The sequence below is a fragment of the Cupressus sempervirens genome, chromosome 9 (genome assembly GCF_028749045.1).
Source record: "Cupressus sempervirens isolate cs-2001-9-10 chromosome 9, ASM2874904v1, whole genome shotgun sequence".
Classification (NCBI taxonomy): domain Eukaryota; kingdom Viridiplantae; phylum Streptophyta; class Pinopsida; order Cupressales; family Cupressaceae; genus Cupressus; species Cupressus sempervirens.
This window is the reverse complement of record NC_143126.1, coordinates 665,955,106-665,976,708: the sequence shown is the minus strand read 5'-3', so window position 1 is coordinate 665,976,708 and position 21,603 is coordinate 665,955,106. Positions and strand designations below refer to the sequence as shown.

Here is a 21,603-nt window from a genome sequence, read left to right as displayed (position 1 = left end):
TATCTTGAGTTCCTTATCCTAATCTTAGGATTCTTTGATTGGAATACTGTCAAATTCCATCACCTTATATGAGCCTAAATCCAATTGTAAGAATGTTATCTCATTCAGTGTATTGTAGTTTGTGATCATTATTTTCAATTTGGTTTCTGCATCTATCTTGATTTGATTTTTCAATCCTTTCCACAGTAACCATAGCTAAGTGAAATCCATAGAAAACCATCCTCTTAGGCATTTCATCTGTTCTCTACTCAGGAGCAACCCATATGTCTCTGGAATGTCTACTATATGTATATCAATGACATCTTGAATCTAGGGATTGACTATCAACTGTATTTGAACATATTTTAGCATGCTAATGACTTTCACCTCCATTTTGTCCAACTTTATCACTATCTAATTGGAAGGTTGAGGACTTACTGCTAACCTTTGCACTATTGATAGTGGTATGACATGACATGATGCTCCTAAATCAATTAAGCAATTGTAGAGATTCTTTCCATATATCTTGATGCTAAGAAAAAATGGGGGTACTTCAACCTTTTCTTTGAACATAGTAGGCATTGCTTCTACAGCATTGACTTCTTGAGATACTATCTTTTGAGGAACCATATTCATGTTGTGGGGTACCTTTGTATGATCCAAACTTTTTGTGAGCATTTCTCACTATTGTGGACAATTTTGCAACATGTTAAACATAGACATATTTTATTTGGTTTGTTTCAAGTCTTTGATAGCATTATACTTTTTAGTAGACCAAGAAAGATTCTTCAATATTGTTGGCACATTTACTTGGTTCTGATTATGTTGTCCTCCATCTGGTGGCCTAACTGGTGTCAGATTGTTACTTGCCCTTAGATTGGAAGGAGTTGGTTGTAAAGCTTGAGGAATTCCATCTATCAAAGGTTCTTTTCTATTTCTCAAATTATAAGTGTTTCAATTGTCATTGCAAAAAGAAAACATCTCATCATGTTGAAGGTTAGGTTCCTGATTGAATGGAAAAGAGAACTCTTCTCCAGCTGGTTGCTCTACCTGCACATTCTATGTAGAATCATAGGATTCTAGTAGCATAGCATTAAATTATACAAGAGGGGCATTTCAAGTTTCTTGTGAGCTTTGAACCATCTCTTGATTCCCATTATAATAAGAACCATTATTATTGGGTGCATTCTGCCCATTGTCATACTAATTAATATATTCATACTAAACATTGTTATTGTTATTGTCAGCAAGAATACTACCATTATTCGGTCGAGTGTTCCATTTTCAGTTCTATTTTTGGAAGCCATTATTACAATTAGGAGGATTGAAGTTGTTTCCCCCATTTTTGTTTCCTACATTATTGTTTTTTTTTTCACTAAAGTTCCTATTATAATTCTAGCCATAATTGTTGTTGTAAGGACTAGTGTTGTTCCTTTGAAAGTTGTTGTTCTTTCCTTGCGATAACCTTAGATGAGTCAATTCATTATTCATTTGGGACATAGTCTTTTTCATCTGACCAAATTGAGAAACAAAACCATTGTCTACTTTAGCAAGCACTGCTTCCTTTTGCTCAAAGAAGGCAACTTTTGGAGGTTCAAACTCTGGATACATTAGAGCAAGATTTTGCAGAGTGAGTACCTATTGCAATAGAACTAGATTCATAGGTATGAACTGACTAGGCATCATGGGTACTCTGACAAGTTATGTTGGCATCACTATGATAGCTCAAGCTAGAAGCATTAATCCTCCTCTGTTAGGATTAGCTTGCTTACTAAAGGTAATTGCCTCTACAAATACTTTATCCAATGTGTCAATATTTTCTATAGGAAATCTTCTCACAAAAATTGTAGTAAGATGTTCCATAGCATTCAGATAAATCTAAATAGTGGCTTCAACTAGTATAGTGTATGGCATCTCTAGCTTCTGATATGCAATATGAAAGCAATGGTTGAAGTGAGAAACTATCTCAGCTTGGTTCATTTTGATTGATATAAATTGTTGATGTATCACAACTAGGTTGATGAATGTTTTGAATTGTTCCAAGAATTATTTTTTTAAAGTGTCCCAATCTCCAATGCATCTAGGTAGAAAAATAATGTACCAATTGAAGGAAATTTCCCCAAAGAGTAGGGGATAAACAAAGAGTCACATCCTCATTAACAATCTGCTTGCGGTTGAAAATTTCCTTGAATACCTTGACATGATCTTTGGCAGTTTGTGTTTCACCAAAAATGAATCTAGGGAAAAACTTATTAGGATTCTTAGGGAGGTCATGGAGTGCACCTCTGAAGTTAATTGGTGAGTCTAGGGTGTTTGCAAAAAAGGAAATAGGAGGGTTTGGCAGATCTAAAGGTGGTTTTTGAGGAGTAGCTATTGGAATATGTTGTGGTCCACTAAGGGGTTGGAGTGGAGGTGGAGTTGAAGAAGATGATGACAATTTGAATGAAAGTGGTTGAATGTGGGGTATTCCCTTGTCACTACATGGTTTGTGGAAGCGGTTAAGCTCAAGAAACTCATGTGCACTTGGCATAGATCTTAACAATCCCTAAAATAGAGATTTTTGATCAATATCCTCTAGTTTGCATCAATTATGGAAAAAGTGCACCTCTGTAGAAGTACAATTTCTCACCTCACTAAATTTTGTACACCACATAGTTTTTCCCTCCTGCACACCTATGAAGTTGTGGATCTATAGACTTGTTTACCTACAGACTTGTAGACTTGCAAAGCAATGGACCTGAATTTCTCAAAAATTTAGAAAATTTTCTAAACTTGTGAGAAGCACAGATTTTTGTAAAAAGTACAAAATTTTGAAACTTTGGAAAATTTTCCACTTTTCTCCAAGATCTAAATGTGTGGCCCTCCTTCTAGCACCACTTTTGTTGAGTTGTCATTTTACACAATGCTGAATTGTAGGAATTCTTGCAAACTTCTCTCTTGAAAAGTTGATTTTGTGAATCAACTCCAAGGTTCTAGGCAATCTTACAACCTACTAGAATCTGCTTAGTTGAAGATAACTGTGAATGTTCAAGAGGAGGCATTTTCTAGTTCATTTTGATTTTAGATGGAATGAAGAATCTACATGCTGTTTCAAAAAGAACATTAAAAAAGAACTATGTTTTTGTATTTTTATGTTCTTTTATGAATGCAATCTAACCATGTAGCTAGTATGAAATCCTATTCTAACAAGGGGGTTAATAAAGTAAATAACAAAAACTTTAAAACAAATAACATGAAATACAAAGCAAATAATATGAAATTGAAATCCTAATGGACATAAGCTATAGAAAACAACATGTTTGCAAGTTAAGCTTTCGAAGAGATCGGCAGGTAACTGATGCAATCGTTGGTGATAAACTTAGTATTCATATGATATTTCAATCTTCATCAAATCGCAAGGCCACAGAAAGTGTGGTCATGCGAGATAGAGAGTTATGTAGGCACAATTCAATGATTTCTTCTGAAGCTCATTACATCGATAGAATTTCTAAATCTGTAGCAAACACCAAAACTAAAAGATTGCACAACCAGAAACAACATAATAAACCTTTGGCTCAATCACAATTCCATGAACAAAATTCACAAAAATATGACACATTCAAGCAAGAATCACTACACTCCAAATGCAAACACCAAAAGCATAATTTTATTGCATAATAATGGTGGCCCTTTTTACATATTACAATGGGGTATTTATAAGAAATTGTCTCCTCAATTTGTGTTGAGAGTGAGAGATATTCTTCATGCAATAAAATGCTTGTAAACAATTAAAAAATAAATTATAGACAAACTAATAATTAATCTGGCACTTAGTAGGACTCCATCCATATTTTATTGATTAATTGGATGCATGACCTTTACATGTCAAAAAAAAGAAATTATGAGAGAAGAAATAGGAGGAAAGCCTTTTGTCAAATTAGGAGTTTCTAGAAGTTCCAAAATTAGAAGTTGGTCCTTTACTAGGCATGTGTTGAAGTTAAACTATCATCAAAATGTGTTTCTGGTGCACAAAAAGCACTACTTTTGGAACACGTAGTTAACTTTCACAACACCTCTAAATTAAGGAGCTATGGAGCTGTGTACCTATAGACTTGCACACCTATGGAGCTATGGAGCTATGGACCTCGATAGGCTCAAAATCTCAAAAAAATTATTGAGTGTCAAAATTGAAATTTCGGCATTTGGGTTTTGTTCTTCTTCATCCCAAAGCTATGTTTGGATATTTTCCCTTGACTTTCTCTATCATCTCAATAATTTTAGCTGCATCTCATAGATCTAAAGCCTCATATTTTTCATTTACCTTCTATCTATAATTGTCTACCTCAATTCAAGTGTCAACAAAATCCTCGAGTTTGGTATCCAATTCTAAGAGGCCTTCTTTTGTCTTGAAGGCTTGCTAGATATCTTCATTACTGGATGCCTCCTCCAAAGTCTTCTTAAAATTATCTACTACTACCTCAACCTCCAATAACTTCTCTCATTCCTCATCCACAAAAATATTGAAGCCTGCATCACTATAGAGTTTCTCTACTTCCAAAATTTGCTCTCGAGCTTGGTCCTTGAGTTGATGAATCTCCTCATGTAATGTTCCCATTACCTTATTGCTATCTGCTATCTTTTCTATCCATTCATCCATCATATATAGCTCTTCTCGTGTATATACATCAATCAAAATGTAGTACCTTTTCCCCTTTATGGCTTGTAGAGTTTACAAATTCTTACTCCAAGCCCATACTTCATCCATAATACTGAAGTCCTACTTCAAAATTTCTATGATCTTATTCACATTCTCCTGCGTAGCATGTAGTAACTTCAAATTTTTTGTAATTATCAAATCACCTTTCTCCTTAAGAATTTTTTGCCACTCCTAACAGACATTCAAAAATGGGTTGAGTTGCACACCTCCCCCTTCTCTAAGTATGGTATTTAGAGTCTTCTCGAGGTGCTTAGGATCCAAAGGACCAACAACTTTGGCTAGATATCCTTTTAGGATCTTGACCTACCTTTAAAGTGTTTGGAGTTCAACCTCATCTTGCTCCATATTCTTTAGGACCTCTTTGACTCCCATGGTCATCATTAATAAGCCTAAATCCTGTGTAGGCCTCCCCAACATAACTTCCTTCAATTCCTAATCCTTGATACCAAGGCCTTCTACATCTATGTCTTCAAGAGGGACATCCACTTGTGTAAACAATTCCTAGTTCTATGAGCTGATGAAAAATGCCAACGGCATTGCCTCGTGTGATGGAGACTTGAGTTTATTAAAAATATCTACAATGTCACAAATTTATTCCTCTAAAGCATGGAATTAAGGCTTACTACTCCTCATCATTTCCTTCTAAAACCATCTAAGGATGTGTTCTACTAAGGACTTCGCTCTTGATGACAAAGTGGTGTGTTCAGAAGGTGGCTAAGAATATTCCATCATTTTTCCCTCTTTTGACACTTCATCAGTCACCATTTTTTCTTGTCCCTCCTCCTGTGATGGTTCCTTCTAAACCTACTTTGCTTCTAAACTTTGAGGTGGAGGAGTAACTGAGTCCTTATCTAGCATCTTAATTTGTGGTGGGGGTGGAGATGGGGGAGTAAGATCAAGACCCTATGTATCTGGTAGCATCTACATCTAGTTTTCTTGTTTAGGTTCACCTATAGGGGTGTCCCTAATCTTATCCACAATAAACTTTGTACCCATAGGCATAAAATCAAAATTTCACATTGTAAAAATTTCAACACCCTCATCACTTTGCTCATCCACCCACTATTGCACTTCATCTTTTGAAGAAGAGAGTTCTAAGGGTTCTACTTGGGTGGATGGCAAGGTACCCATGGCACTCTTTCTTCTTTGGAACTCTGTGACTCTTGGTAGCTGAGTTCTTCCCTATAGGGGAACTTTTTCCTCTTCCTCTTCTGACTCTTCTTTCTCCTCCTCTTCATCTCCCTCTAGAATAGTTTTTGGAATAGATGAAGAAGGTATCAATCTTTTATTGATTCTTTGCCTCTTTTTCATCTAAATCTTAATCCTCTTCTTTTGTTTCTTGGAGGTAGAAGGAGATGTTGGCTCTTCTTGCAAGGGAGAAATGGAAACCAATGGAATCTCTCCCTCTTCTAGTTGGTTGGGCACAATGGGATGCAATTGAGGTTCATCCTAGACTTGAGTAGCTCCAGTATTTTAGACCCTTGTGCACATTGTTCTTGTTGCTAGGGAGCCACCTATTCTTTAGCCAATTTTGTTTGAATTCTCTAAGGGGAGGTCCTCTTTCTTTTGTTCTTTCCCTTCCTTTCTAGAGGGTGATAGTATCCAATTGGGTGATCAAGCTGGTATACCATCTCTGGCCCAATAGGAGACTAGGCTACAAAGGTAGGAATTGTTACTTTCTTCCCTCTACCTCTTTCTGGGTAGGCATGCACATGAAAGATCACTATATTAGGTATTGGATCAACTGGAAAAGGCTTCTTGATCCAATTCTTCATAATTCTAATGACATGCCTCACCCAATGATTGATATCATTGGCCTCCTCCCTATCAACCTCAACATTCATAATGGATCTTTCACCTATTTTGTCTAAGTTGAATAGGGGGTCTAGTAACTCCTTTAAATCTTGTTGCCTTATCTCCTCTGGGATGTTCAATAGGAGAGCCCTCCATGCTAGATAAAAATTCATCCTACAATAGTCCCTTATGCAAACATCATAGTCATTTGTTGTGTTCATCTAGTGATCTTCAATAGCATTCTCATGGTGAAACTCTTTTTCTACTAGACTTTCCACTCTCCCGATATTATCAAAATAGGGCCAAAGAGAATTGTAATCCTCAAGGGGATAATTCTCCCACTCCCACTCAAATGATAGAATATCTTGTTTCGGTTTCACCTGGTATGGGCCAATGACCAAGGGTCATGCCCAACAAGGTCTTCGTTGTCTCTTTATCTTATCATATGCTAACTCAATTTTTTGGGCAATCTCCAATAGCACTAGTTTACTAGGATATCTATAGAGCTTCTTTGGATTGATGGAGGCACTAGCTACCCATAGATATGTGAACATTTTGATATTACCTACGCTTTTTCTTCATCTTATAGCCTCTTTTTGTAATCTACCTTAATGAATTGAATGATTGAGAAAATGAATGCGTCATTCATGATTCTATATTCTTTACTCTATGTTGAGAGCTTCTTCTTTACCAGCTGAGGACAGACGATGTATGGCCTAGCATTAGGATCCTGCATACTGCCTCTCCTATACAAACTAGGTTAGTTTGTCACTCTCACCGTGAGCAAGTATACCATGTAAGAAGTCATATAGAACTTACTTTTACCTTTAACTATCCTCAATTGCTCACACAAATTTTTGCTTACTAGTATGGTGTCCCAATCCAGTGGTATCTTCATTGCTTTGATGGTCTGAATAAAGTTGACCATGAAAGTGTTGAGGTGGCTTGCTATAGGTAAGCCCATAACTCTACTCAAGAGAATGATGGAATATCCAATGTCCTCTTTCATATATCCCCAAGTCATATCCACTTTTCCTATTATCCTTCCCCAAGGAGGCTTCTTAATAACATAAGATGATTGTTTGATGTGTGTTGCCTCCTACTGGTACTCCATATTCCATCTCTCTCCTGCTTCATAGAAAAGTCTAATGAATTGGTCTACCCTAGGGAGATGGAAGACCCTCTCAATTTTATCAAGTAATAGGTCTAACACAACTTCTCCAGTGACACTTTTGACCACTCTCTCCTTAGAAAAAAAATATTGGGCCAATGTCATGATCAATTTTGTCGATTGCACCGACACTAGATGTGAAGCTATGCTAATGAACCCAAAATGAATTAGTGATGATACTAATGCAAATCTCTACATTGGTTTAATGCATAATCTAAGGAATTATCCTAAGTTAGCATGTCCAAAATTAGTATCTTTGATTTCTATGTGATCATCATGGAATCTTGATTTTGAGGGTATGCCTTGAAACTTAAAAATAATGGGCTTTGGTCCCATTTTGGACATGGATGCCATTTAATCTCTGCATGACTTAAGAAAAACACTCATTAGGTCAACGATAAAACTTGGAAATAAAAATGCGAACTCCTTCAATTTGACTAATGAAAGATAAGAAAATAAACATAAAGAAAAAAATGAAATGCCCAATTTGGGTGCTTTTATTTATTTTTTGAATCTATTTTTCACTATTTGTATTTTTTCTTTTATTTTTAAATTTTTTTTTTTTTTTTTTAAATTTTTTTTTAGGTTTTTTGGTGGGGAAATTGATGGGGACACAACCCAAACATAGAATGGACACAACAGGAAAGGGAAAATGTTATTAACTGTGTAAATATGCTAATACATTCAGTACAGAGAAAATAGACTTCAAAATAGGCCCTATGGGCTTACAATAGCATAAAACTGGAGATAATTTCTTCTCCAAGTACCTTCTCTCAAACTCCACTCTGAACTGCCTTTTACAATGCTAGAAATGTCCTTAAATAGACCTCAAAGGGTTAAGGATTAGGAATATATTCTAGAAAGTGCTAGTTGGCATCCACCGATCAAATAGAAGGCTCTAGAAGTTGCATTAGAAGTCACACAAAATTAGAAGAATCCAAAAATGGTAACCAAACTTCTGGGAGGCATAACTTTTGAACAGTAGCTCCGATTGACGAACCATTTACATTTCCAGAAAGCTCTTGAAGCGCTCTATAGCCCTATGGACAAGCTTTGCCCATCCCCCATTTTTTGGCCCTGTTTGAGGTCATTTAATGCCCCTAACCTAACTTTGAAGCATTCTTAGGAGGTTACCAAAAATAGAAAAACTGCCATAACTTTCAAACCGTGGGGCCTTTTGACCTGATTCTTTTTCTAGAATGCTCTAAATTACAATTACATTCATCTAGCCAATTTACACCCTCTAATTCACCAAAATGATGGCTCAATTACATACTACTATTTTTTTGGCATTTACATGTATCCCAAGGTGATTAAAAACTCTAACCAAGAACACTGATAGTGGAACTGTGAGAGTTGGAACCTTTATTTGACCCAAATGGGTATCCAGAAATGAAAACACATGAAACAGAAACTAAGTCTAAGTACATTTTTTTGGGTGACAAAAGATTGCCCTTATACCTTTGGATGCTCCTACATCAGAGAAGAAACACATGGGTGTATGAGAAAGAGTGCACGCAATGCATGGTGTGCATCCATAGCTAGGGTTTGGAAAATGCATGCTAGTGTAGAAGTGGAATAGAATCACATGCACACATATGTGCACATGATGTTGTAGTTCGTGCATGCTGAAAGTAGTGTAGCACATGTGGGTTTTTATTTAGAGGTGCGTGAGTGAGAGGGTAGTGGGCATGGGCCATGGTGTGGCATGCACGTGGGACATGTTGTGGCATGAGTGAGCCTCAGCATGGTGTAGGCAAGCTTTGGCATGGTGTACCTTCATAGTCCAATACACGATGCATGCAGACTAGGGCACAACATGTATGTTGTGTGTGCGAGCACCCGCACACAAACATAATTACCTTTTTGTGCTGCTACTTTGTGAAGAGCATGAAAAAAGTTTGTTTGAGAAAGAATGTGGGGTGTGTTTTATAACCTTTCTCACCGACAGGGTGCGTAGTACAATCCTGCATGAAAGTGCAGGTGCATGGTGTGCACATGCACTTATGTGATGCAATTTTTTTTTTAGTTTTAAATTTTTTATATTTTTTGAATTTATATTTTTATATCTTTTTCTATTTTTCAATTTTATTTTCTTTTTCATTTTTTTTTTTTTTTTGGTCTTTTCTACTTTTTTCATTTTTTTTGATCTTTTATGATTTTTGACTCTAACACTTTTTTTCGAATCTTGAATTGTGAGTTCGGGAGTCCAAAAAAAGTAGGGAGTCCCCATTCCTAGTAAGGAATGGGGTGTGTGTTTGGGGACCACAAAAATTCTCAAAGAAGAAGTTTAATAGCTTAAGCAAAGATCAAAGGCAATGGAGGTATTTATACTTCATAAGGCTATTGACAATGAAAAGCTAGATTTAGAATTGGTTATTGGGAAACTTAAGAAAACAAAGGAGGAACTCTTTCAATCCCTAAAAATAAGAAACGATCTTGCAGTACAAATGAATGAAAAACTCTACACTAAAGAAAGAATTGAAGATATCCATTTAGAAAGTAATTCAGATGAAGATAATAAAGCAATCAGAGAACTATTAGAAAAGAATAGTAACCTTTAGTAAGAATTAAGAAATTTGAAAAGAGAACAAGAAATCCAGTCAATAATATTGTGTGAAGTCATGGAAGAGAAAAATAAGATAAAATAAGAGACAGAGGGAAAGAACAATGAAATTCAAGGTATATCCCTTCAACAGGAAGACTTCATTGATCAACTTACTAATGAAAATGAAGAAATCATGAATCTAAGATCAAAGAATGAAATATTACAAAATGATGTAAACACAAAAAAGAAAACCAATGAGATGATGATGAAATATCAAGAAGACATGAATCAATTGAATGAGCAAAACCAATACAGACAAAAAGGCAAAGTAGGAATTGGATATACAGAAGAAGGTGAATCATTTGAGCAATGAGCTCAAAAGAATCAAAGACCTACTTTCAGTCATTGTGGTAAGTTAGGTCATACATAAAACAAATTTTGAAGTAAAGGTGAAGCTAAATTTAATGGGAAATGTTACAATTATAATAAGCATGGTCATAGAACTAATGAATGTAAAGAGTAACCTAAATTTGAAGCCAAATTTCAGAAATGCAAGAAGTATGGGAACAAATCTTCTGAATGCAAAACCAAGATATTGAACCTAGAAAAATAGATTGTAAAAGCTATATTTGGTTGGGACTACAACACATGGTGTAGATGTCACTACTTTGGAGAATTTGGAAACATTGGAATAAACTGTGTGAAACATCACATGAGGACAAGAGACACCACTAGAAGATGTTTCATTTGTACAAAACTTGGACATCTTGCCAAGAACTATATGAACACTAGAAGAATTAAAGATCAAAAGAAAGCTAAGGATGACAACATCAGATAACACATGAGACAACAATGGATTTTAAAATCTTCTGAGAATGCAACTTTGAGTAATGAACCACATGTCACTCAAGAATTGGGTAACTCAAGAATCTCTATTTGTTCTCTCATAATGATTACTGGAACTAAGATTCTGAAGTATACACCCTACATAAGTTCCAGTTAGCTAGAAGGAAATATCTATATTAGCACTCAAGATTCCAAGGAATCATTGATTATCTAGAGAGATTCTAGACCTTATCAAGCTAGGTTAGGTTGCAAGATCCTACTAAGCAAGGTCAAGAGTAACAAAGTCATTTTGTGGACATGTGGATGACTCTACAAAAGCAGTAAGATCAAACTAAGTGGAAGATAGTCTATCACCAAGAAAGTGAATGTCCCAAGCATTTATGGTGATTGGAAAGTGAAATTTGTTGAAAAGGATGAAATCAAACTCATTTGTCACCATGAATGTTGAAAGAGCTATATGTGAAGAGTGATTTTTGTGCATCCAAGTGATCTATGTGATCTTTTGTTGAAGTTTTCTATGTTTTTGTAAACCCTACTAAGCATGGTATCCTTCAATAGGAAAGATAAGAAAGGGTCAAGATGTTGGTTTGAGGAGTTGAGTGGAAAGAACCAAACTTCAAATTAAGTTTGACAATTAGGGAAATGCTTGATCCAATTGGAGCTTAGTCATAGATTCTACCAAAGGTACTACTGGTTAATGATATTCACTCACATTTTTTTTGTTCAATTCAAGACAGTGAATGGTGTATTGAAACCGAAGCATCAACACTTGGAAACTAACAGTTTAACCCGCATTCCCCATATGTGTTGAGACTTTCAAATAAAATCGATAAGGTTTATCCTTAGCCATGTACACAATGGGAAACTATGGTTGGAGTAGCCTATTCCCTTAACAAAGAAAATTATTCATCGAATCACAGGGCTCCCAATGTTGGCCAAGGCAAAGACAACTAAAATCCTAAGCTGAGTAGAACTGGAAAAGAAAACTCTTGCTAAATGGGATGGATGAGGTATGAAGATCAGTTGTGTAGCTAACATGAAGTTGAAGTTTGGAATTTAGATAATAGAAAATAGAATATATAGCTCTATTCATCTCAATAGTGTATCATGTGAGGTAGTTGATCTCACTCTCAAGGTGGTGAAGAATAACATGTCCTTCGACCTTGTTGAGCTAATGTTGAACCAATTCAACATGAACATGAAGAGCATCAGAACTTCAAACAATAACTTATGTAAGTTTGGTTCAATTTTAACTTGTTTATAATTCTTTGTGCAAATTTTTTTCCCTTTAAAAGGTATAGTTGTATGGAGAAAAGATGTTCCTATACTATACCAGATCGATGAGTATATAATAGAAATGGGTGAGAACTATGTCAGTATCATAGATAGTTATTTGGATTCATTCAAAGAAAATATGAATAACATATTTAGAATTCCCATGAACTCGTAGAAGATTACAAGGATGATGTTTCTTTTTATGGTAGTCTATGACAAGGTATACATACAAGTAGTCAAACCTAGAGTGGTGTGGGTTAAGCCTTTAGCCTATGAGGTTAACATTGATGACTCCAAGGATGTCATTGGGGCATTATTAAATGAACTTGTAGATCCAAAGACTACATATTTTGGTACATATGATGAAGCCAAAGCTAGAATTTAACTAGAAATAAAGCTTCCTCAAGCTATTAGGAAAGGAATGAAGAGGATAGCAAAACTGAGACAAACTAGTTCTACTCTCCTATTAACAGAAGGTAAAGGAGGTGATGTGATAGAAGAAAAAGTAGAAGATGAGGTAGATGAATATAAATTAGAAGAAGAAGAGCCAATAAACAAGAAAGGTAAGGTTATCATAACCAGACCTAACAAGTCATCTACTACAATATTCACTAGAAGGACATCTATAAAGAAATTGAAATTGAGTAAAGAAGTAGAGGATATTGTTTTCAAATGGCCTCCACCTACATTTCAAGAGAAACTAAAAGAGATTGATGCAAGAGCTAGCATGGAAAATGTTAAATCACTAAGATATGAGACTAGAAATGGAGAGGAGGAGAAGCAAGTTGAAGACATGATTATGTCTAATCTAGGTAAATGGAAATATTCACTTGACCAACTTGTATAACAAATTGCCAATGAACTAATGCAAAGAATCAAGCCAAGATGGTACATGCTAAGAAAAATGCAAAGGATATACATGAGAAAACTCTAAGGCAAGTCATGTTGAGTCTTAGTGAAAAAGAAGTTAATGCAAGAGCATCTTGGGTTTTCTTGCAATTCTGCATGTTTAGAGGTAAGTGTTGTGGAGCTTGGTAGATCTGGTGTTTGGCATACACTAGGAGCTTGCTATGGTCTTTGGTTTCTCGACATGGTCTATGGTTGCTTAGCATGGTCTAGAAACTCAACATGGTCTTTGATTACTTGGCATGGTCTATAGTTTCTTGGCATAGTCTTGGGACTCAGCATGGTCTTTGGTTACTCAACATGGTCTTTGGTTGCTCGACATGGTTTGGCAAGAGCTCAGCCTTGCTTAGAAATTTGGTTCTTGTTCTAGGATGTGTAACTAATTTTCCACAATTAGTTAGAGGATTAAAATTTCAAGGACCAAAAAGGGCCTATAGTAATAACTATGGTTTGAAGCATGAATTCTAATTCCATCGGAGCTAGGAGATATCACAAGTTTACTCAAACATCAATTTTGGGCATTTAATTGTTGTTCCAGGCCAACTTGTGGCATTTAATTTATGTATTTGTATTTAGTTTTTGTTTTGAGCCAACTTTTGGCTTAGATTGGTATAAGTAGGGGTTGTGGGGAAGTATTTATTTATTATTGATCCATCATGGAGAAGAGGAGGAGTTTGAAGAGTGAATTTGGAGAAACTTGGAAAATAAGGGGACTGCTTGGTGGGCTTGCGAGCACAAGTTGAGATATTCCTTGGAGATTTCTACCAGAGTGTGGATCTAGACTAGCTAGTGTTTGGATTGGATCTTGATGGATCTTTTATAACTATTACTTTCTTTGTATTTGGCCATAACCAAGAAGGCCTTACAGCTCAGCGCATTGCATGTAATCAGTTATATTTTATGAATATATTATTGTAATTTGGTATTAGATCTTGCAACATTATTGTTATGTGTTGTGTTTCCACTATGTGGTTATTTGATGGGGGCTATGACATATCCTTTGGGGATTCTCCTAGCTTTCATTTTGTCAACTAGTATTAGAGTGAAGGTTGTTCCTGAGTGTGTAGACAGATCATCGAAGCTGTGGTAGTTTACAACAGGACTTGGGTTGATGAAGGTTGATCTTGCAGCTGATTGATCTTTTGGTTGGTGGATTTGTTTATTAGGGTTTGCTAAATTTTAGAAGATGCCTCCAAAAATATTGGACCCAAGGATAATTTTTGATCTTATTGATACTATAGAAGAATGGATCTCAGAGAAGATGACAGTGAAGTTCAAATCTGAGATTGCACCAATGAAGAGTGACATGATTGTTGAAATTGTAAGTGCTTTAGGTGGTGTACCTAGACATGTGGGTACTAAAGATGGTTATGAGGAATCTGTTGAAGACTTTGAATTCACTAAATCAAGTAGTGAGGCTAGAACTAATCATGTAGAGAGATCTATTGGAAATAGAGTTGGTTAGTTTGCTCAACCTGGATCTCATTTGAAGTTGAACCATAGGATAGAGGTTTCTAATTTTTTGGGTACTTTGAATCTTGAAGAGCTAATTGATTAGATTGGTGAATTGGAAGACTACTTTGAGCTTGAGGATATTGAGGATCCACTCAGAGTAAGGTTGGCACAAACTAAGATGAAGGGACATGCTACTCTTTGGTGGAAGGAACTACAAAAAGATAGAGAAGAGGAAGGTGAAATGAGAATCACTAGATGGAAATTGATGGTTACTAAGTTGAAGGCTAAGTTCATTCCTACTGATTTATGAACTTGAGTTTTTTAAAAGGTTGTAGAATCTAAAGTAGAAGGATATGACTGTGAAAGATTATACATAGGAATTCTATAGGTGGACTATTCGGTCTGGGCATAGAGAATTATCAAAGGAGAAGGTAGCATAGTATATTAATGGTTTGAGATTAAATATTTAGGATGGGGTTGGTATGCTAAATATTTATTTAGTTGAGTATGCTTATCAGTATGCTTTAAGAGTAGAGGAGAAGCTAAACAAGAAGAATCAAGGTAGTTCCCAAGGGTAGGAGAACCAGGATAGTTCAACATAAGCTAAACCAAAAGAAGAAGGTGAACCAAAACCTATCAAATAGAAAAGATGGATAGGTGGAGGAGGATTCAGAGGTAATTGTTTCAAGTGTGGTCAAGAAGGGCATAGATATTTTGAATTTCCAATTGGTAGGACAGTTGTTGTTGTGAATGAGGTTGCAGTCCAGGATAGTCAGCCTGAGCAAGAAGAGAGTTTGTTGGCTTGGTGAGTATTGGTTGGTGAGAGGACATTGGATTCTTATCAAAGGATTGTTTTGTTCAAAACTTGTTGTAAGTCTGGTGGTAAAGTTTGCAAAGTGATTATGGATGGTTTTAGTACTGATAACCTTATTGCTAAAGAGATGGTTTAGAAACTTGGTTTGAAGAGAATAAGACATCCTTATCCTTATAGGATTGGTTGTCTACAAGGTGAGCATGCTTTGGAAGCGAGGGAACAGTGCCTTTTTTATTTCCAGATTGGGCAATATAAGGATCAAGTGTTGTGTGATATTTTGGATACGAATAGTTGTCATATGTTTCTTGGTAGACCTTGGCAGTGTGATTGCAGGGTTGTGCATGATTGTGTTAGGAATGTGTTTACTATTGAGAAAGGTGGTAGAAATTTTTCCCTGATTCCTATGCAAAATGAAGAACTCGGTAGGAGCAACCTAAGTATTGGTATCCAAGTTGAGTTGGTAGATTCTAAGAAGGTTCCAAATTAGCATGGAAATTAAATGTATGGAACACCTATGGTGGATGTAAAAAAGAAGGAAAATAAGGGAAAGAATGTAAAAGTTGAAGACTCCAAGGATATGTATGTGAAGGACCAGTTTGGGATTTATGTATTGAATCCTAGAAGATGTTCTTCTAGTTATTAGAACATCTTTTTGAGCCTGGATTCTAACATAGGATCATCTTGGGTTTGCTTACAATTCTGCATGTTTGGAGGGATTTAGCATAAGTGTTGTGGAGGTTGGTAGATACTAGTGTTTGACATACACTAGGAGCTTAGCATGGTCTTTGGTTTCTTGGCATGGTCTATGGTTTCTTGGTATGGTCTAGGAACTTAGCATGGTCTTTGATTGCTCAGCATGGTCTATGGTTGCTCGGCATGGTCTTGGGACTTAGCACGGTCTTTAGTTACTCAACATGGTCTTTGGTTTCTCGACTTGGTTTGGGAGGAGCTCGGCTTTGCTTAGGAATTTGTTGCTGGTTGCAGGCTATGTAACTAATTTTCCACAATGAGCTCCAAGTTGAAAATTGTAAGGGTTGAAGAGGGCCTAGAGTACTATCTACAATTTGAAGGACAAGTATAATTCCATGGGAGCTAGGATATATCACAATTTTACTCAAACATTGATTTTGGGCATTTAATTGTTGTCGCAAGCTGACTTGTGGCATTTAATTTATGTATTTTTATTTAATTTGTGTTCTATGCCAACTTGTGGCTTAAATTGGTATAAGTAGTGGTTCTGAGGAAGTCTTTAGTCATTATTGATCCATCATGGAGAAGATGAGGAGTTTGAAGAGGAAATTTGGAGAAGAGCTAGTAGTTGTGGCTTGGAAAACAAGGGGATTGCTTGGTGGGTTTGCGAGCACAAGTTGAGATCTTCCTTGGAAATTTCTACCAGAGTGTGGATCTAGACTAGCTAGTGTTTGGATTAGATCTTGAGGGATATTGCAAAGCTATTACTTGCTTTGTATTTGGTCATAACTGGGAAGGCCTTATAGCGTGCCACATTGCATGTAATTAGTTACATTTTATGAATATATTATTGTAATTTGGTATCAAATATTGCATCATTGTTGTTTTTTGTTGTGTTTCTATTGAATGGTTTTTTTTTTGGGGCTAGGAAATCTCCTTAGGGGATTCTCCTACCTTGCACTACCTCAAAAGTAAAAGAGTCCATAAAGAAAAATGAAGAAAAAATCACTTTGAAATTTAACACTTACTTGATACTGGTTAATGACATTGAAAATGTGGTGAAAACTACCACTAAGACATGGAATAATATCAACAATCCTCATCAAAAGAGTGATTTTTTTGTTTAGGTTAGTGATAAAGATGATGGTGAAGATGAAAATGAAGAAAAGGACAATGATGATGATGAAGAAATATATGATGATATTAGGGATGATGAGGAGCAAGAACATGAAGATACCAAGGTGAATCTAATTAAGATTCAGAGAATTGAGGCAACCAACCCTAAGAAGATTGTAACAGTGGTTATGGCCTCATTTCCTCACTCTCCAAGAAAATCTTTAAATCCGTCAAGCTTAGAGAAAGCTTCTATCTAGTTGGTTTTGGAAAACACTAAAAATCCAAGCACTAAACCAATATTTACTCCTGTTCAGCTAAGTACTTCATGGACTGAAGTGATCAGCACTTCATCTACCGAGTAGTCAATTCTTCCTCCTTCATCAAATGTGGCTACTTAGCAACTATGTATTTCTACAATCAGTGCAATATCTAATTTTTTTGCTAGTCCTTATATTTCTTCTATTGCTACTATTCCCAAGATATAAGTAGTTATTAGAAAGATAGTTGAGAGAAAGCCTCAACCGAGTACTAAGGTTTCTAGCAAAGGAAAAGATAAAGAAGAATACATTGATCTTGATGAGGATATAGTTATCCTAAATTGGGATATCTCTACCCTAAATATTGATAAAATGTATATAGTAGGAGAACTTTTGCAGAAGAAAGCTAAGCAACAAAGGCTTAGAGAGGAGAGAAATAGAGAAAATCAAGTGTTGGATGATACAAATAACATACTTATAGATGCACTCAGCACAAAGGTTGATACTTCTCAATCTATTTTGGCTCAATTAGTAGAAGTTATTTAGAAATTTAATGAAGATCTGAATGGGCAAGAAAATTTATTGCAAAGAGAAAAGAAGAAATTTGAAAATAGAGTATTGGAGGTAGTTGCACAGAAGATTGCAATATCTCAAGTAGATTTGTCTACAAGTCTCATCTCATTGTAAACCTCTGCCAAAATGTCACTTTTCTATTCAATAAACTATGTGATACATCTATATTTACTTAGGAAATCAAAGATAAACTATCCAAAATAGATGAAGACCTAAAGGGAAGTGCACACCAGTTGTCACTTGACCCAAACTATAGTTCTTCTCATTACATAAAGATCAAATTTCTAACTAATATGCAAGAAAAATTACTAAGGGAAGAAGCTAGGATAAGGGCCACACCTGTAGACATACAAGGCATGATTCTTTTGAACATGGATGCATTGCAAAAACACATTACACATGCCAAAAATCTCATCCATGACAAAAACTTCTCCATAGCTAATCACATGTTGGAGTTAACAATAGAAGTTCAAATTGCATTGCATACAAGCAAAGTGTTACAAGAATATTGGGACAAGACAATGTCACTAATTTTAAATGTATAGTCTAACTTCTTGTCACATTTTGGTATTACCATGTAGCATACAACTTTTGCATTTATGTCAAAATTTGGGAGAATATGTAAAAGGGGAGAATATATAATGATGCAATAAAAGGGGAGAAGATAAGAAGAGAAGATGTAATATAAAGATATGTAAAGTATATTGAATATATATGTATGTGGGAGCATCATACTATTATACATATACATGTACAAATATTTAAATAAACATTTGTTTTGATTGATAAGCATTTTTTTCAGTAATGCCAAAGGGGGGCATTGTTGACATTTTAGTCAACTTTGTTTATTAGTGACACACACACTTAATCAGATGGTTTTCAACTACTAAGCTTATCTTGAAATTTATAGTGTTAACCAAGTAATTTAGGCTCTATCAATTTCTACAATTTCTACCAAGTTCCAAGAATAATATTTAGTTCACACCGAGCAGTATCTACCAAGTTAGTGATTATCAATGTAAATCAAGATTCATACTATTTACCAAGTTTCTTAGTGCAATTTGAGTTCTCTAGTGTTTACTGAGTTCCCAGATTCAGCGATGTAAATCTAGTTTTGACCAAGCTATGTAGTGTCAACTAGGTGATTTAGTTTATATTGATCTCACAGTGATAGTGTTGACCGAGCAATGTAGTGTCAACCAAGTGATTTAGTTTATATACTGAGTTTCGTAGTGCTCACTAAGTCACTAGTGCAGACTAAGTTTAGACTACTTGGAAGTGATTAGTATGAGCTAAGCTTCTACATCTATCGAGTGAATGAGGATTTTGTGCATTGACAATGGTTTTTGTGTATCAAAACCTTGCCAAGTTTGTCATCAGAACCCAAGTACCAGTGGTTGGGCCAATTTTGTGTATTTTGGTGAAACTTTTATTGTAGCCAACTTTAATGAATTGTAAATTGGATTGGTACATATGTAAGGTGTTATATCACATCCAAAGAATAATATGAGTATGAAAGATATGTACAAGAGCAAAAGTGTGAAGTAAAAAGGATACAAGAAATATAGGGACCATAAAAGATTTATCTATCATAGCAATGTGATCATTATAATATAAAGCAATGTCATTCAACAAATCAAGGTTGTAGATTAGAGATCAACCACTAGTTTATCATAATAGATGGAAAAGTTAAATCGTCTCACAAGGTAGACTTAATAGTATTTTGTAAACCTCTTTATCGAGTGCATACTTCACTGTATGTTTCTAAATCCTTTTACAAAGTGGACCTAGTAGTCCTTATTGCTCCTAACAGGGCAGATCATTAGAAGTGATCACTGCAAGCCTTACCAGGCCAACTATATTTTATACTACTAAAGCTTGTGGGTATCATCCCCACATAGTTTTATTTTCTATTTGGAAGGTTTCTGGGTTACCATATTATGTGTCAAAGTGTTATGAATTATTTAATGCTTTTAGTTTTACATGTATGAAATTAGATTAGATTACACATGAAGGATTAATTGGTTAATTAAGATTAAGTGTAATTGGTTATTGATTCAACCCTCTCCTCTTAGTAACCTAGCCTATCTTATATTTCCAAAAAATAACAACTATTGTAGTGATTAGCAGCTCAAAGCTTGCAAAAAGAAGAGGAAGGTGCTCAAAAGAGTCTAGAGAAGATGGTGAAGATAATAAAGGAGAATACCCTTTTATTACAACTAAACCAAGGGAACTTGCAATAGGAGAAAGGAATGGGTTTGACTATTTGGTTGATCTATACGAGAAGTGTGGCAATTTTGTACTGGATGTTAAACACATCGCTAAGCAAAGAGTGGAGAAATGTCCTACAAATGTATTTGTTTATAATGCTCTACAATAACCTTAAAAAGATAGTGCATAGAATTTAAAACTAAAATCTTGGTTCTTTTATTCAAATAAGATTAGATAATTTATGAAGAGAGAGTGATACTGTTTGTGACATGGATCAAAGTGTATTTACTTGGTTGAAACAATGTTTCGACCAATAGTACAGTAACTCTTCTTACATGTTCATACAAATGTTTTAATGTGTGTTGAAATGCATGATTAACCTTTTTCATCATGCTTTACTTTCTTGTATAATGCTAATATTCATATTTAATTTAGTTGTGTTGGCATCCTTGTTATCCATGACTTGATAATACTCTATTATATTAACATTGATGTCTACAATATTGAACAATTTTGTAGATCTCCAGAAACCACAAGTGGAACTTGATGGAAAATCATGTGTTGGTATTGGGCAAAGTGGTATCATAGATCTATATGATAGTCAGTTTAGTCAGGTTTACAATAGCCTTAATCTTATTTATGATTGAAATATTTCCAATGCTCAATATACTTTCTTAAGAGATAAATAGGAAAGATAAAAAATTTCAATAGATTACACAAATTCAAGTATGTCTTTCTATCATTTAGCTAGATGTTGCATCATCCAAACTTCTTGTAATTGATAATGAATTCAAGGATTTAGAGTCCAGAAAATAATTGAGTGAAATTTGTAGGTTCTTTGCTAGAGCTGTTTGTAGTTCTAATTTTCAATGAAAATAATATAGTGAGCACAAGAAAAGCACCATACATAGTATTTATTCCTATAAATAATTTAAACCACATGTTTTGTTTATAAGTATGCTGAATTTTTAATTTGTGATTTTTTTTGGCTAATTATTTGTGACTGTTTGTTTGAAAACTAGCTTACATCCATACACTTATCATCCAAATGGTACATGGACCCTTTTTGGACAACATTTAAACATAGAAATATCTTGTTAGATATGTCATGAGAAATCAAAGTATTGTCTACCAATACATGCATATATCCAAGAGCCGAGATACCTTCTCGAGTATTATATGGAAGACCTATTGTACAATTTTCTTGCAAAACCTAGGAATTAATCTCACTTACCTTAAGACTATGGAGGGAAATTCTTAAACTCTTTTTAA

The 21,603-nt window shown here is 35.1% G+C and overlaps 1 pseudogene; it reads left to right on the top strand.

Annotated features, from left to right (window-relative positions):
* Window positions 1–20,500, top strand: part of LOC149540506 (floricaula/leafy-like protein) — a 133,724-nt pseudogene extending 113,224 nt beyond the window's left edge.
* The last annotated feature ends 1,103 nt before the right edge of the window (window positions 20,501–21,603 follow it).